Source organism: Eurosta solidaginis, chromosome 1, assembly GCF_040869045.1.
Source record: "Eurosta solidaginis isolate ZX-2024a chromosome 1, ASM4086904v1, whole genome shotgun sequence".
Taxonomy (NCBI): Eukaryota; Metazoa; Arthropoda; class Insecta; order Diptera; family Tephritidae; genus Eurosta; species Eurosta solidaginis.
In genome coordinates this window covers 223,289,594-223,309,015 of record NC_090319.1, presented here as the reverse complement: position 1 = coordinate 223,309,015, position 19,422 = coordinate 223,289,594, and the positions used below count along the sequence as shown (strand labels likewise).

General features: G+C 35.9%; 1 protein-coding gene and 1 pseudogene across 4 annotated transcripts in view; both read left to right on the top strand.

Moving 5' to 3' along the window:
* Cad86C (Cadherin 86C) overlaps window positions 1-19,422 on the top strand; it is a 2,678,031-nt gene that overhangs the window by 1,989,283 nt on the left and 669,326 nt on the right. The gene's annotated exons all lie outside the window — the stretch shown is intronic.
* Window positions 11,181-11,892, top strand: LOC137248182 (uncharacterized; annotated as a pseudogene).

Sequence of the window (19,422 nt, the reverse complement as noted above, 5' to 3'; positions counted from 1 at the left end):
CAGATAACAACCTACGCATCTCAATAGTATAAATAGCACTAAGATAAAATAACTCAAATTACGTTATCATGCACCACTGTGAGGTAAAATTGCTAAGGAGCACATTTATTCACTCAAATTTCCTAACAAATTTTCTTCGACAAGACTCTTTTCATGTCCCAAATTTATCCTTCATTTAAGAATATCGTCGGAAAATATCTTTTCTATTTTTTCCTTATCATATAACATTAATGATTCCATGGAAGTCTTGTGAAATCGAAAAGCTTTAACCCTTTACGGCGCCTTGTTGCATTTCTGCAACATACCATTTAAATCCAAATCAAAATATATGACACGACGGTAGAGCAAATTTGCTCTGTGTTGTAGTTTAGCAACAAAGCATTCTAACAGTAAAATTACAGAATGGTTGACCACATGGAATTGTTTAAATTTTTTTTTTGCATTTAAGTGACGCGCGTGTACAAATCAGTTTCGAGTTCCAATAATATATTTACGATAAGTGATTTATTGGTGAAAAATAATATTTGCAGTTAAAATTAGTTTCAGAAAAAGGTAAGAGAATATATTTTGACAATTAGTAACATTTTCTTGGCAAAGCCGTGTTTTTATATATTTCTCTACTTATTTTTCTTTGTTGCATATATGCAACACCGCGGTTTGTGGTTGAAAATTTTAGTGCTATATTCAAATCCAAAGGTTTTTGTTGAGGATCAAAATCAAACCTGGCGAGCATTATTTTACTACCAAGGACCTGGAAATATAATAGATGAATGAGCAGACAGCGAGGATGGGCTAGATTTTTCTGATGATGACGATATTACTGATCCAACGTATAATATCGAACCTAACTATCATGACACTTCTGAGGACGAACTAAACCTACCACTTGATTTGGAAAATGATGTTCCGGATACTGCCAGCCTATCAAAGTCCGTTGAAACCATTGCTGCTGCACCACATTTAAATCCGGCCTCCGCTGTGCTATGCGATATACCCGAAGCTCCTCAGGGGACCTCTAATCGAATACCTAGGACCAATATTACATGGAAATCTAAACATCTGAACTTGAATGCCGACCAACTATATTTTCGTCCGATAAGCTACCGCCTGATATCCTTTGCTTGGATACTCAATTTGAGGTTTTTCCTGTCTCTTTACTGAGGATATTATCAGTCTAATCAAGGATCAGACTAATTTGTTCTCCATGCAGAGATAGTTTTAAAAAAAAGAACCCCACGGAATGTCAATAGAATACGTGGGAAACTGTAATGGAGTTGACGTAGCTGTAGTAGCTTGGAGATATAATAAAATCGTTACTCTGGCATCAAACTTTGCTGGGGAGCACCCAACATCTGTAGTACGAAGATGGGATATGTCAGCAAAACAATATGTGTCTATTGAACGTCCCCTTGTCGTAGCGGAATATAATCGGCATATGGGGGGTGTTGACCTTTTAAGCTCTGTTATGGGTCACTACAAAATTAAACTACGTAGCAAGCATTGCTATATACGAGTTTTTTACAACTTCCTGGACGTTGCAATGTGTAATTCTTGGTTTTTATACCGGGGAATTATCGCTGAAAAAGATAGTACCAGTAAAGTCCTAAACTCTGCGGGATTTAGAGTAGCTATAGCAGAGACACTATGCAAATATCAAACAGTTAACCGTTTGAAACGTAAAAGTGATATTAAATGCCTCATTGAAAATAAAAGGAAGAAATGCCCGGCTCAACACGTTCCCCCGGTAGATGTGAGGTTGGACCAATACGGACACTGGCAGGTTTTGATGGAAAAGTGAATGAGGTGCAAATTTCCTGGCTGCAAAGATTTTACACAAACAAGCTGTGAAAAATGCGGAGTAAGTTTGTGTTATAATAAACAAAATAACTGTTCTAAAAATTTCCACACGTCTTGAGTTGAATTTTATTCATGTAGCACTATTGATGCCATGTTGCATTTCTGCTACAAACAGTTTTTTGTGAAAAAAAATAAAAAAAATATAGTTTTATTGTTGATTTTATTAAGAACAATGTGTTTACTAGCTAGTAAATATAAATTTAATAAAATTTAAAACCTGGCGCCGTAAAGGGTTAAGTAAGGGAACAATCGTTGTCATTTGACTAGATTAAATATTTTTTTGCATCAGTTGGTAGATCTACCAATAAAGTGGTAAAGTCTGTGCACTGATTACGATTGCAGTGGAAGAGTGGAAGTAAAGCAGAGTTGAGGTCAGTTAATGCGTGCTTGAGCGAAAGAGAACGAAGGCGTTTGAAACAGCAGTTGGCTACAGTGATGTTACAGGCGAGATCAAACTAAGTGCAGTTGTTCGAGTTATTTGCCAGATAAGTTGTTATAACTATACGTTTTGTGTAATACATGTATGTGCACTGTTCGATATTTCTGGTGAGCAAATTTAAATTGGAGTTTGTATGTCTGATGACGTTTTAGACACATTCTGTCTTGAGTAAAATAGTTCGATTGATTAAAAGAATCATACACAATTTCGACAGTTTAGAAATTAAATCTCAGTTGCAAAATAAGTACATTTAGCTTCAGCTTATATAAAGCCACTATTTGAGCAAAATAAATTTTGACCGTGTTTAAATATACTATTTAAATTTTGTGAATTTAGACTGAATTTAAACAAACATTCATGCGATTTGAGTGCACTACATCAAACCAGAGCTGTCGAATAGTTTTTAATTGAGTGAAAAACATTTCTGTTTATGTTTGTCTAAAGTGAAGTACAAAAGGCTTTTCGAAGTTATTTTTGAAATCGATCCAAAACAAATTCATTCAAAAGTTGAATTTTAAATTAATAAATACTCAGATTTTCTTTTAAACCTTTGATTTAAGAAAATTAAAGAAAATATTTACTGCTTTTCCACTTCGTACGCAAATTTACACTGCGATTTACGCAGAAATAGTTCACAAAATCTGTCCACAGGAAATTCTGAGTACAACCAATATATTGACAAGAAAGACAAATTTTTTTTTTGTGATTCTAAGTATTGATAAAATTTGAATACATAATATACTTCGTGAGTTATAAAACATATTTATTGTAAAGCGTCGACATGGACGTAAGCGAAATTTTACCGTTGAACTTGAACGGCCTTAGGGATAAACTAACGTCTTTAGGACTATCAACTAGGAGATACGCTTTTAGAACCCTTCGGCCTTTCCAGAGAAGAAGGTGACGATAGTTCAGATGTGGATGAAAGTTTTCAGAACAGGTTGAACAATGCGACTCATAGTTATTTTAGTCTTCGAGACATTGAGGATACTCTGTTTTCGTTTTCAGGGCGTGGGCAACCTTACGTTAATCAGTGGTTGCAAGAGTTTGAGAGTAATGTTAATTGGAATGACGTGCAAAAATTTATTTATGGAAAACAACTCCTTAAAGGTGCGGCTAAAATATTTGTTAGGAGTCAGAGAGAAATTAAGGATTGGGACTCGTTAAAGTCCATCCTTAAGAAAGAGTTTGAAGTTAAGCTTAGTGCAAATGAAATCCATCGTCGTTTAAAGAACAGACGTAAGAGGGCAAATGAAAGCTTTCTAGAATATTTTTACTCGCTGATGGAAATTGCAAGCATGATCGATATGAATGATGCCAGTATCATTGAATATTTTATTGAGGGTATACCCGAAACGAGGTTCAATAAATAAATTATTTACCAAGCTCTAAATATAGCTGATTTAAAAGAGAACTTGCGCGTATATGATAAGTGTCATGGACAATCCCAAAGTTTAGGTAGGAGAGCGGTTCCACAACTATCTCAAACGAAAAATACAGACATAAGTGAGACCCACAGCAGCAAAGTGTGTTTTAAGTGTGGAAAAGTAAGGCATCTTGTTAGGCATTGTACTAGTTCGGCTATTCGGTACTTTAAGTGTAGTCAAGTTGGTCACAAAGCCAATGACTGTAAGCAGCAGACATCGCGTACTGAAGAAAAAAGCGAAAACAAAAAGGTTCATGTAGTTACCGACGGCGAAGAACAAGCAAATATTAAGCCAGTTGCGCGAGATACATGCCTATTTAGAGATTTAGAAATCAACGGGCACACATTTTCAGCTCTTTTAGACACGGGTGGTGACATCTGCGCGATAAGATACGACACTTTAGTAAGCATTGGATATATTGACCTATAACCAAAAATTAAAACCTTGTATGGCATCGGTAACAAAATGATTAAAACTATCGGATGTTTCACCGCGCGTATTAGTTTAGATGAAGTCGAAGTCGACACCGAGTTTCATGTCACTAAATAGAGCGATATTTTGTACGACGCTATCTTGGGTAAAAACATTTTGAGCCAAGTCGATATAGCAATAAATTATGAAGGTGTCAGATGAAAAAACAAAAAAAAGGATTGTAACTCAGGAACTCGAGAGTAGCGAGGAAACACCGGTTAGCAAGAAATTAGTTGTGAGTAAGGAAGTGAATATAGGCGAATTAGAGAAAGAGTTTGAGGCAAGGTTGCAAATTGGGTTTAGCGATAGCGTAGAGCAACAGTGTGAGTTTGATCATTTACAACCCGATACAAAAGCAAGTGTACTAAGCCTGATTACAAACTACAGATGTGTGGAGGAAAACCTATCGCCAATTGAATTGAAGATTATTTTATCGAACGAAGTGCCCATTTACCAAAGACCGCACCGACTATCGTATGCAGATCAAGCCGTTGTCGAAAACCAAATTGAGGAGTGGTTAGCCGACAATATTATCCAGGTCAGCACATCAGAGTATGCGTCACCGATAGTTCTCGTTTCAAAGAAAGAAGCGATTATGATGCGATTGTCGTAAATTAAATGAAAAAACAAGTAAGGACGGGAATGTCTTCGGCAGTGCCGAAGACTTCATACCTTTCATGAATGGGGCTGAACAATAATCTTATCCCGTTCGTAATCTCCGAATAATCGGATGTATAAGATAAGAAATATATAGTGAACAGATCTACATACCTAAACGATTTTTAAGATAAATATAAAATAAAAAATAGGTAGGTTCTTTGTGTGAGGATGCAAAGCTTCACGTTTTTTGTGGTCTGCATGTAAAAACTATGACTACGAATCACGTATTTCAAAAATATATGACGTAAACGTAAGTATTTGATGAAATTTGATGAGTTTTGAAGCTTCTAGCCGTAAAAAAGGGGCAAAAATGGCAGTTTATATGAAGTATATAATATATATATACCACCGATCTCTATGATTTTTTCAGACAACAATATATGCTATACATGTAAGCATTTTGTGAAATTTGAAGCTTCTAGCTGTTAAAACGGGGCAGAAATTGCGCAAAGTTTCTTATCTTTCAGATCTAACAATCGGTTGTATGAGATATATACTATGTATACCACCGATCTCAATGATTTTTTCAGACATCAATATATGCTATACATGTAAGCATTTGGTGAAATTTGAAGCTTCTAGCTGTTAAAATGGGGCCGAAATTGCAAAAAAAAAATATATATACTATATATATTGTAACGAATTTTGCTGCAAATTCCTCTTAATTGCCCTTTTGCTAGGTTCGTATCGCTAAACTGTTGAACAAATAACTCCAATATTGAATAATGGAAAAATGGCCTTTATTAAAGTACTTCACAATAACACTTATACTTTGCTACTCGCTGGCTTAATAACCAAACTGATTGATAACTCAAATTGAACTTTACTATTGGCCGCTAGATCGCGTGCTTAATCAATAACTGATTGATTGCTCAACTCAAACTGAATTACTTCTTACTCGCCTGCCCCGCTTTTATAGTTTACGCTGCATACTTCTAGGCTCTTCGATTTCCAGAACTTACTAGTTACTTTCGGCTACAAAATCGCCAGCCACAACTACGTGCACAAATTATTGCTCTCTCTTGTGACAACTCAGATAAGATATATGCATGTGTTTGTGCATTGCCACTCCGCTGCTCGTATACGTACATGGTACATATATGTAGACGCAGTTATTGTTTCGTTTATGTAGATACATAATGATTGAATTATTGATGTGCATTCACGTCACTGGTTAGCATCGGCTTAGAGACGATAGCATCGCTCAGTGTTGCTAACATTCGTTACAATATATACTATATATACCATCATATATATATTATATATATCACCGATCTCTATGATTTTTTGACACAACAATACATACTATATACGTAAGCAATCGGTGAAATTTGAAGCTTATAGCTGTTAAAATGGGGTAGAAATTGCGAAAAGTTTCTTATCTGAACAATCGGTTGTATGAGATATATACTATATATACAACCGATCTCTATGATTTTTTCAGACAACAATATATGCTATATACGTAAGCAATCGGTGAAATTTGAAGCTTATAGCTGTTAAAATGAGGTAGAAATTGCGAAAAGTTTCTTATCTGAACAGTCGGTTGTATGAGATATATACTATATATACAACCGATCTCTATGATTTTTTCAGACAACAATATATGCTATATACGTAAGCAATCGGTGAAATTTGAAGCTTATAGCTGTTAAAATGGGGTAGAAATTGCGAAAAGTTTCTTATCTGAACAATCGGTTGTATGAGATATATACTATATATACAACCGATCTCTATGATTTTTTCAGACAACAATATATGCTATATACGTAAGCAATCGGTGAAATTTGAAGCTTATAGCTGTTAAAATGGGGTAGAAATTGCGAAAAGTTTCTTATCTGAACAATCGGTTGTATGAGATATATACTATATATACAATCGATCTCTATGATTTTTCCAGACAACAATATATGCTATATACGTAAGTATTCGGTGAAATTTGAAGCTTCTAGCTGTTAAAATGGGGCTAAAATTGGCGAAAAAATATATATATATATTATATATATATACTATATATACCACCATATATATACTATATATACCACCGATCTTTATGATTTTTTGAGACAACAATATATGCTATATACGTAAGCATTCGTTGAAATTTGAATCCTCTAGTATTAAAATAGGGCAGTAATTACGAAAAGTTCCTTATCTGAACAATCGGTTGTGGGGGATATATACTATATACACGACCGATCTCATCAATTTTTCAGGAAAAAATATGTTGAATATACGAAAGTATATGGTGAAGTTTGAAGCTTCAATCTGTTAAATTGGGTAAGATATTACAAAAATCCTCTTTTTCTGAAAAATCGGTTGTATGGAGGATATATGCTATAGTGGTCCGATCCGGTCGGTTTCGACAAATGTCTGATCGGACACCCAAATACACCCGCTCACCAAATTTTATCAAGATATCTCAAAAATTGAGGGACTAGTTTGCATACAAACAGACAGACAGACAGACGGACATGGCTAAATCAACTCAGCTCTTCAACCTGATTATTTCGGTATACTTAATGGTGGGTCTATCTATTTTCCTTTAACGACTTACAATTTTCGGTTTCGTGACGAAATTAATATACCATTTCATTTTCATGAAAGGTATAATTATACGCGATAACTTCCCCATGCCGTTGATTGACGACGTGCTGCAAATACTTAAATCAGCAACTTTCTATACAACATTTGATCTTCGTAATGGATTTTTCCATGTACAATTAGACACTGCGTCACGGAAGTACACGGCTCTTGTCACACACAATGGGCAATATGAGTTCCTATATGTTCCATTCGGTATTTGTAACTCCCCAGCAGTTTTCACGTGATATACTCATGCGGTGTTAGGAGAGCTTATCCGCAATAAAACAATTAGTGTAAACATGGACGACATAACTATTCCTTCAAAGAGTGTGGAGGAGGTGATCGCTAGCCTGAAAAGCGTGTTGGAGACAGCAGAGTTGTACGGGTTACAAATAAAATGGGAAAAATGCCAAATATTGAAGACGAGATTTACTGTCATGGGCTACCTTGTTGGGGCATCAACTATAACCCCGTCGCACGAAAGGGCTCAGGTAGTACAGAATTTCCCTGTTCCGACTGACATTAAAACATTGCAACGATTTTTGGGACTTACATCGTATTTTAGGCGTTTCATTCCGAACTATTCGCTGGTGGCTAAACCATTGACGGATCTTTTGCGAAGTCATGCAGAGTTTCGAATAGAAAACGAAAAAATGGCCTCAGTCCAACAATTAAAGACTGGTTTAGTGAATCCACCAGTACTCCGCAAATTCGATCCAGCATTGCAAAAGGAAATACACACTGATGCTTCTATGCAGGGATACGGCGGAGTCTTGCTGCAAAGAGACTCACAGGATAGATGTCGGCTCCTCATCGAATACATGAGCAGAAAGACTACAACCGCGGAACAGAAATACCACTCATATGAATTGGAGGTTTTAGCCATCGTAGCAGCGCTCAGAAAGTGGAGGGTATACTTAATGGGAATCAAATTTAAGATCATTACGGATTGTAACGCGTTTGCGCTTGCAATGAAAAGACAAGAAGTACCCTTGCGAATTTCGAGTTGGGCTATGTACCTTCAGGATTACCAATATGAGATAGAACACCGTTAAGGAAAATAGATGAGGCATGTGGATGCGTTAAGCCGCATGCATTGCCTAATTATGACTAATAGCTTACGACACAGAATACAGGAAAAACAGCTTAAGGACGACAAGTTGGCAGAGATAAGGAAAGTTTTGGAACATGAAAATTATCACGATTTTTATATAAAGCCTGGTATTATCCATAAAGATCTCGCCAAAGAACTTATGGTAGTACCAGCGTCTACGGAACAAGAAATTACCGAGATCGCTGACAGACAAGGGCACTACGCTTTCAAGAAGACACAAGATTTGGATGAGAGAGGTTTCTTTATCTACGATATAGCACCCAAGGTTATACACGTCGTGAAAAGCTATGTAGAATGCTTAGTCGCGGAGGCCAAAGCTGGGAGAATGAAGGAATGCTAAACCCCATCAATAAAGAGGACAAACCGCTTGTAACATTTCACCTAGACCACGTCGGTCCTATGGAAGAAACAAAAAAGCGATACAACTATATTTTTGTGATCAGCGACGCGTTTTCTAAATTTGTTTGGCTTTTTACCCAACCAGAAGCACAGGTAGCGACGAAGTGTTAGATCGTTTGGAGAAACAATCAGCGATATTTGGAAACCCATCCAGGATTATAACGGATAGAGAGGCTGGTTTTACATTAAATGCATTCGAAGACTACCGTAGAAGTCAGCACATTCAGCATCTGGTTATAACCACTGGTGTACGCGGTAACGGACAAGTGGAGAGGGTCCATAGAGTAGGTATGCCAATATTGACGAAGCTTTGCTTCCAAAATCCCAAGTTTTGGTATAAGCACGTAGACAGAGTTCAACAACTAATAAATTCCACGCCGACGCGAAGCACTCAGCATTCTCCGTCCAAACTCTTAACTGGTGTCGATATGCGCGTTAACGCAAACTATAACATTCGAAGGTTGTTAGAAGAGTCAGTTATAGAAGAGATGGAGGCAGAGCGGAACACAGTGCGGGAGGAAGCGCGTGTAAACATATCCCGTATACAAAAGGAAAATATGAGAAACTTCAACAAGAACCGCAGAAAAGAAACAGAGTATGAAGTCGGAGAGTTGGTCGCAATTAAGCGCACTCAATATGGATCAGGACTTCGACTGAAACAAAAATTTTTCAGACCATATAGAATAAAAGAGAAACAAGATCATGGTCGCTATATTACGCATAAAGTTGGTGAATTCGAAGGTCCGAGAATAACGCATACAGTGGCAGAGTACATGAAGCCAATGAATACTTCATCCGAGACGAATGAAGCATCAGGATGGCCGAATGTGGGATTGACAGACGGACGTAGGACAACTAGAAGCAGATATACCTTTTAGTTATACAATGCACTAACTGCATCCCTCAATAGTTAGACCGGCAACCCGAACTAGACGAAGAGAGCTTAGCACAACTTAGTTAAGGCTGCAGACATTGGTGCTTTATCGGTAACCGTATCGGTAACCTTTTAACAGCTGATTCGACCAACCTTATGGGAATCAATGTAATCGATTATTGGTGCCGCTAAGGTCGTAACCGTATCGTAGCCAACCAATTGGTTTTTGGTTTACCGTCGTAACGATAAACAGCTGATTGCGTTAGGGATACGACTACAGCGATACGACATACGGCACCAATGACTCCCGCTTAAAAGGGACGAACGACAATCAAGTTTGAAGTGCGGTACTGACAACACGTATTTAAATATATAGGTACATGTAATAAAAGCTAGTATATATGTTCTAGTAATTAACCGCGTTTTAATTGGAAACCTAGACGAAGAAGCCCCATATAAATATTATCAGTAACGCATAGAAATAGTATAAATAGATGTAAGACTAAAAATGTAATAATTTTTGAAAATAAACGAAGTCTGAAAAGAGCTCTTGCTCATAAATATATATATTTTATTTCAACTTCCTACTCGGATTCATAACTGGGGCTTAACCAAACCTTCAAGCCATCACTATCCATTATAGGAAAGGACAGGAAAAAATTCCACGGGAAGAAGAACTTCCAGCACTAGATCTTTGAAAAAAGTGCTTTTATTTCAAAAAACAAAAGATTCAAATTCCTGGAAAATTGGAAAAAAACAACGAATAAGTCTTGATATACAGATACAACATTCAAGCAACGTTATAGTAACATACAACGCATCTTGATGCCAGCAGACAGCACATCACACTAGATTCGCGGAGAAAGCGACAAGAAAGCTTCAATCTATCGCGCCCATCGTTGGATATAAACCCTGAAATGACAACACAAGAGATCGCAAGCCTGAGAGAATAAGTCTCTGATCTGACCACAGGGCTCACTGAAATCCAACAAAATAAGTTCCGTGGCAACATCTAATATCACAGTCACCAAACAATACCAGAACTCTATATCACATATCACCAATGAGTCACAAATCAACCTAGAAATTCTCACAACGTTACCAATATTCATAGGCGACAAGAACCATTATCGATCATGGAGGAAAAGGGCCTGGATACACATGGAAAATATAAAGAATTACTCTACGACACCCCCGTACTACACGGCATTCTCTATTATACATTCGAAAATACAAGGAGAGGCGGCCGACATTTTAATTAACCACGACACTAAATTACATTTTTATGATATAATAAACCGTCTCGATTACACCTATGCAGACCAGAGACTTCTGCATCTGTTGCTCGAAGAAATGAAAAAAATAAGGCAGGGAAAAAACCTTGGCAGAGTTCCATTGCGAAATCAGTAAGGCACTTAATCTTGCACTCACTAAAGTTAAGATGGATAGCTCAGGAAATCCATCACCTATGGAAGAATATGCAAACAAGGAAGCTGTAAGGACACTCATTCTTGGTCTGATCAGCAAATATACCAGCGGCACTCTATATAGCCACAATCCAAAGGACTTAGAAACCGCTTACTCTATCGCAAGTACGATATACCACAATAACGTGAACTCACAATTCGACGTTCCGTTATATAATCAGCACAGACAATATAATAAATAGTACATTGCAGTATCAAAACCAAAGCAGAAGATATCACGAGGTACCACAAAGGTACAGACCGAGTGTATAGGTGCACTACAACCAAACTGCACCCATGAAACAGCGCGAACCAATGGACGTAGATCCATCACAGCAGTACACGAAATTTGCAAATTATAGTAGGGATAATTTTGGTCCACAACAAAACAGCTATGTACGCCAATTGCAAGGGATACCTCCAAATAATCCATTTCGAGGAGATTCTCAAAAAAGAGACCGATGTCCTTCATCTCGCAATTACAACACACAACAGAAGGTACAAAGTGTAAATTAAACACGCGAGGAAGAATTACAATAGCTTGCACCAGATACGAAAATGATGAATATGAAACAGGCAGTGTTTTTTTTTGTACATGAACGATTTTCCGTGTCTGCAACGCCACTGCAGGGATACGGGCAAACTAATTAACACCCTGATAGACACTGGCGCAACAAACAATTACATAAGTAAAAAATGCAACATCGGTAAGTCTATTAAACCTGTAAAAGTGAAAACTCTTCACGGTTACTCAGTAACAAAATCAAAAAAATTTAACCCTATTAGATCATAATCTCACATTTTTTGAAACAGATGCATTAGAAGAATTCTGGGTTAACAGGGACTTAGAAAAACAAAAGCTGAAACCAACTTTTTCGAGTACAAGCTAAGTTAAGGCCAAGAAAGAAAGTGAATCTGAGCAAAAAATAAATTATGTAGTTAATAGTGAAAAGTAGGTATATTGCAGAAATCGAAGAAATTATGCAAAAAGATGAAATCAAAAACGAAGTGCTACCTTATACCACCGCAATACAATCTACTATTAGAACGAACTCCGATACTATTGGACCAAGCAATATCCGTACCCTATGTCGGATAACGACCTCATTAACACAGAAATTAAGAAACTTTAAAAAAATTGACATAATTCAACCAAGCAATAGTCCGTACAACTCTCCCATTTGAACAGTCGCTAAAAAAGGTACCGAGGAACAAGGGAAACCTAAGCGCAGATTGGTCGTAGACTTTCAGAAGCTAAACGCTCAAACTATCACAGATAGATACCCCATACCTGATGTAACTATGACCATACAGCATTTAGGTAATGCAAAGGTATTTACAACCTTAAAAAAAATAAAAGAAACAAAATTAAGTACTTAAAGTGGAGAAAAATAAGTAAGTGTATAAACAGTTCCATATAACAACGCAATAAGTGCACTCATACTTTTTTCTGGGTTTTAATGTTATCATTGTGGTAATACGAAGATTTTAATGTTTGGATATTTAATATTGAGATTCCAATTGAAATTTATGTAAGTAATTCATTTATATTGTCTTTTTTATTAGGCTATAAGTTTGTATATACATGCTCTCCCATATATATGCATGTGAGAATTTCATAATTAACTAAAGGTCATCTTAATATTGAACTTATGATTTCTTTGTCACAAGTTTTGAGTTTTTTGTTTTGTATTTCAATAAAACATGTTCTCACATTGATTACAACAATTTGAGCTCCTTAAGCATGACAGCATATATTTATATTTTTTTTTAAATATGAAGATTGAACATTTTGTTTGGCATTTTATTAGATTGTAAGTTTGTGTGTATATATTGACACATATGTATGTACGTGAGAATTTCATAAAACCGCAAATAAATATGAAGACTAAACATTTTGTTTATCTTCTTATTAGTTTATAAGTTTGTGTGCCTACATTTAAGCGCATAAGTTCTGGCTGATCTATAAGAAAAAGCTTCGAATTTTTGTTTTGTGTTCTGGCTGCAAGGAAGAAAGAGCTTAGAAGTTCATCAGTGCAGGAGAGTATCGAGCTCAGATTTTAAAAGAGAGCTCCAAATTCTTAAAGGGCTCATATTTTTAAATGACCTCTCATGTTTCTAAAGTATATAAGTGTGGAGGAATGAAAAAAAATGTTTTTTTTATACCCAGCTATGCAAATAATTAATTAGTTAATCGAAATTACATGGTTTGCCTTTGCGCTCCACCTTTATAGTGTTAAATCCCAAAATTTTGTACAAGAGCTATTGATAAAGTTTTTAGTCAAAATTCAAAAGGATCATACTTATAAGAATCTTTAATGAAACCATAAGAATTAATAACATGAATTTTACTACTTTGGAACAACATAGCCTGAGACCATTGCCTGCTTTAATCCAACATTCAAATTCACGCTCAGAATTCGAGGAAGTACTATGCTTAAAACTTATGAAAGATCTTAATATAAAGAGCATTAAAAAAATAAGTGATCTGAACCATTTAGTGAAATCCAGCTTAAGCACGAGTTTAAGTTGGCATAGTCCTAACGCCATAGTCATAACCATATTTTTACTTATCCATATCAAATTGGCATCAGTTATTGGTGTCTTAATCTAAATATCATGAAAAATTCAAAAAATTAAGAAAACGGAAAAAATTACAAACATATACCACAAAAAATAAGTCTCTTAGTCAAAACCTATCCAAAACAATAAATAAAATCTACAAAACCCCAATATTTTTAGGATATGTATATGGTGAAAAACCAAAAACCAATTAGATGGCTATGGTATGGTTAAGGCTTTAGCGTTATGGTATGGCACCATTAATCGATTACATTGATTTCCATAAAGTTGGTTTGATCAGCTGTTTTATCTGGTTATGGTTAAATCACCATTAGTTGGCCCTTTATTCACTCATTTTGGGCTATAAGCCTTAGTAGGTACTTACCATATTTACAATTTTCAGATGCAAAAAGAGCAGAAGTTCTGAAATAATTATTAGTAAACCAGAATCATTTCAAATGCCGGTAGTCAAAATGCCGCAGCATAGGAGTCTAAACGACATCCCATTTTTATACCTTTCATGAAAATGAAATGGTATATTAACTTCGTCACGAATATCAAAATTGTAAGTCCTTAAAGGAAAATAGATAGACCCACCATTAAGTATACCGAAATAATCAAGATGAAGAACTGAGTTGATTTAGCCATGTCCGTCTGTCCATCTGTCTGTTTGTATGCAAACTAGTCCCTCAATTTTTGAGATATCTTGATAAAATTTGGTGAGCGGGTGCATTTGGTGTCCGATTAGACATTTGTCGGAACCGGCCGGATCGGACTACTATAGCATATATCCTCCATACAACCGATTTTTCAGAAAAAGATGATTTTTGTCATATCTTCCTCAATTTATCAGATTGAAGCTTGAAACTTCACCAAATGCTTTTGTATGTTGCACACATTGTTGTCTGAAAAAAAGGATGAGATCGGTCGTATATATAGCACATATCCCCCACAACCGCTTGTTCAAACTTTTCGTAATTACTGCCCCATTTTACGAGCTAGAGACTTCAAATTTCACCAAATGCTCACGTATATATCATATATTGTTGTCTGAGAAAATCATAGAGATCGGTGGTATATATAGTATATATCTCATACAACCGATTATTCAGATAAGAAAGTTTTCCCAATTTCTGCCCCATTTTAACAGCTAGAAGCATTAAATTTCACAAAATGTATTGTTGTCTGAAAAAATCATAGAAATCGGTGGTATATATAGTATATATCTCATACAACGGATTGTTCAGATAAGAAACTTTTCGCTATTTCTGCCCCTTTTTAACAGCTAGAAGCTTAAAATTTCACCAAATGCTTACGTATATAGCATATATTGTTGTCGGAAAAAATCAAAGAGATCGGTTGATGTATAGTATATATCTCATACAACCGATTGTTCAGATAAGAAGCTGTTCGCAATTTCTGCTACGTTTTAACAGCTAGAAGCTTAAAATTTTACCAAATGCTTACGTATGTTGTTTCAAAAAATCATAGAGATCGGTTTTATGTATAGTATATATCTCATACAGCCGGTTGTTCAGATAAGCAACTTTTCGTAATTTCTGCCCCATTTTAACAGCTAGAAGTTTAAAATTTCACCAAATGCTTACGTATGTAGTGTCACGAATATTAACATCACTTAGTTATACCATCACTAAGGCGATGCTAAGGCCATGCTAAGCGTTATTTACGTCAATAATCAAATCTGTATACACATATATAAGGCAGCCGAAAGATGTCACACACAGATGCATTTACTTATACGCCTATGTATGCGCGAGAGACTGTAAACAAAGATTCACATCAATAATTCAATCATTATGTATCTACATAAACGAATAAATAATTTCGTCTACACATATGTACGTATACGAGCAGCGGAGCGGCAATGCACAAACACATGCATATATCTTATCTGAGTTGTCACAAGAGAGAGCAATAATTTGTGCACGTAGTTGTGGCTGGCGATTTTGTAGCCGAAACTAACTAGTAAGTTCTGGAAATCGAAGAGCCTAGAAGTATGCAGCGTAAACTATAAAAGCGGAGCAGGCGAGTAAGAAGTAATTCAGTTTGATTTGAGTTGTCAAGCAGTTACGACTAAGACGATATCTAGCGAGCAATAGCAGTATAATTTTGAAAGTCAGTTTCATTTAAGCTATCAGTTTGGTTATTAAGCTATTCGTTGCACAGTTTGATTGTTATTGTGGAGTATTTTAATAAAGGCCATTTTTCCATTATTCAATATCGGAGTTATTTATTCAACAGTTTAGCGATACGAACCTAGCAAAAGGGCAAATAAGAGGATTTGCAGCAAATTCGTTACAATAGCATATATTGTTGTCGGAAAAAATCACAGAGATCGGTTGAGGTATAGTATATATCTCATACAACCGATTGTTCAGATAAGAAGCTGTTCGCAATTTCTGCCCCATTTTAACAGCTAGAAGCTTAAAATTTCACCAAATGCTTACTTATGTTGTTTGAAAAAATCATAGAGATCGGTATATATCTCATACAACCGGTTGCTCAGATAAGCAACTTTTCGTAATTTCTGCCCCATTTTAACAGCTAGAAGCTTCAAATTTCACCAGATGCTTACATATATAGCATATATTGTTGTCTGAAAAAATCATAGAGATCGGTGGTATATATAGTGTATACCCCACATAAACTGTCATTTCTGCCACCACTTTAACGGCTAGAAGCATCAAATCTCACCAAAAGCCAACGATTACGTCATATATTGTTGAAATAAGTGATTCGTTGTCATAGTTTTTACATGCAGACCACAAAAATGTGAAACTTTGCATCCTCACAAAAACTACCTATTTTTTTTTTTTTTTATTTATCTTAAAAATCGCTTAGGTGTGTACTTCTGTTCACTATATATTTCTAATCTTATACAGCCGATTATTTGGATATTACGAATGGGATAATATTATTGTTCAGCCCCATTCATGAAAGGTATGAAATCTTCGGCTCAGCCGAAGACAATCCCGTCCTTAAACGAAGTCTGAAAAGAGCTCTTGCTCATAAATATATATATTTTATTTCAACTTCCTACTCGAATTCATAACTGGGGCTTAACCAAACCTTCAAGCCATCACTATCCATTATAGGAAAGGACAGGAAAAAATTCCACGGGAAGAAGAACTTCCAGCACTAGATCTTTGAAAAAAGTGCTTTTATTTCAAAAAACAAAAGATTCAAATTCCTGGAAAATTGGAAAAAAACAACGAATAAGTCTTGATATACAGATACAACATTCAAGCAACGTTATAGTAACATACAACGCATCTTGATGCCAGCAGACAGCACATCACACTAGATTCGCGGAGAAAGCGACAAGAAAGCTTCAATCTATCGCGCCCATCGTTGGATATAAACCCTGAAATGACAACACAAGAGATCGCAAGCCTGAGAGAATAAGTCTCTGATCTGACCACAGGGCTCACTGAAATCCAACAGAATAAGTTCCGTGGCAACATCTAATATCACAGTCACCAAACAATACCAGAACTCTATATCACATATCACCAATGAGTCACAAATCAACCTAGAAATTCTCACAACGTTACCAATATTCATAGGCGACAAGAACCATTATCGATCATGGAGGAAAAGGGCCTGGATACACATGGAAAATATAAAGAATTACACGGCATTCTCTATTATACATTCGAAAATACAAGGAGAGGCGGCCGACATTTTAATTAACCACGACACTAAATTACATTTTTATGATATAATAAACCGTCTCGATTACACCTATGCAGACCAGAGACTTCTGCATCTGTTGCTCGAAGAAATGAAAAGAATAAGGCAGGGAAAAAACCTTGGCAGAGTTCCATTGCGAAATCAGTAAGGCACTTAATCTTGCACTCACTTAAGTTGAGATGGATAGCTCAGGAAATCCATCACCTATGGAAGAATATGCAAACAAGGAAGCTGTAAGGACACTCATTCTTGGTCTGAACAGCAAATATACCAGCGGCACTCTATATAGCCACAATCCAAAGGACTTAGAAACCGCTTACTCTATCGCAAGTACGATATACCACAATAACGTGAACTCACAATTCGACGTTCCGTTATATAATCAGCACAGACAATATAATAAATTGTACATTGCAGTATCAAAACCAAAGCAGAAGATATCACGAGGTACCACAAAGGTACAGACCGAGTGTATAGGTGCACTACAACCAAACTGCACCCATGAAACAGCGCGAACCAATGGACGTAGATCCATCACAGCAGTACACGAAATCTGCAAATTATAGCAGGGATAATTTTGCTCCACAAAAAAACAGCTATGTACGCCAATTGCAAGGGATACCTCCAAATAATCCATTTCGAGGAGATTCTCAAAAAAGAGACCGATGTCCTTCATCTCGCAATTACAACACACAACAGAAGGTACAAAGTCTAAATTAAACACGCGAGGAAGAATTACAATAGCTTGCACCAGATACGAAAATGATGAATATGAAACAGGCAGTGTTTTTTTTGTACATGAACGATTTTCCGTGTCTGCAACGCCACTGCAGGGATACGGGCAAACTAATTAACACCCTGATAGACACTGGCGCAACAAACAATTACATAAGTAAAAAATGCAACATCGGTAAGTCTATTAAACCTGTAAAAGTGAAAACTCTTCACGGTTACTCAGTAACAAAATCAAAAAAATTTAACCCTATTAGATCATAATCTCACATTTTTTGAAACAGATGCATTAGAAGAATTCTGGGTTAACAGGGACTTAGAAAAACAAAAGCTGAAACCAACTTTTTCGAGTACAAGCTAAGTTAAGGCCAAGAAAGAAAGTGAATCTGAGCAAAAAATAAATTATGTAGTTAATAGTGAAAAGTAGGTATATTGCAGAAATCGAAGAAATTGTGCAAAAAGATGAAATCAAAAACGAAGTGCTACCTTATACCACCGCAATACAATCTACTATTAGAACGAACTCCGATACTATTGGACCAAGCAATATCCGTACCCTATGTCGGATAACGACCTCATTAACACAGAAATTAAGAAACTTTAAAAAAATTGACATAATTCAACCAAGCAATAGTCCGTACAACTCCCCCATTTGAACAGTCGCTAAAAAAGGTACCGAGGAACAAGGGAAACCTAAGCGCAGATTGGTCGTAGACTTTCAGAAGCTAAACGCTCAAACTATCACAGATAGATACCCCATACCTGATGTAACTATGACCATACAGCATTTAGGTAATGCAAAGGTATTTACAACCTTAAAAAAAATAAAAGAAACAAAATTAAGTACTTAAAGTGGAGAAAAATAAGTAAGTGTATAAACAGTTCCATATAACAACGCAATAAGTGCACTCATACTTTTTTCTGGGTTTTAATGTTATCATTGTGGTAATACGAAGATTTTAATGTTTGGATATTTAATATTGAGATTCCAATTGAAATTTATGTAAGTAATTAATTTATATTGAATTTGTAAACTCTTCATTTCATGAATATATATGATCTATCATAAAATATTGTGTGTGAACGGTATAATACCAAGATGTAATAGTAAATATAGTAGG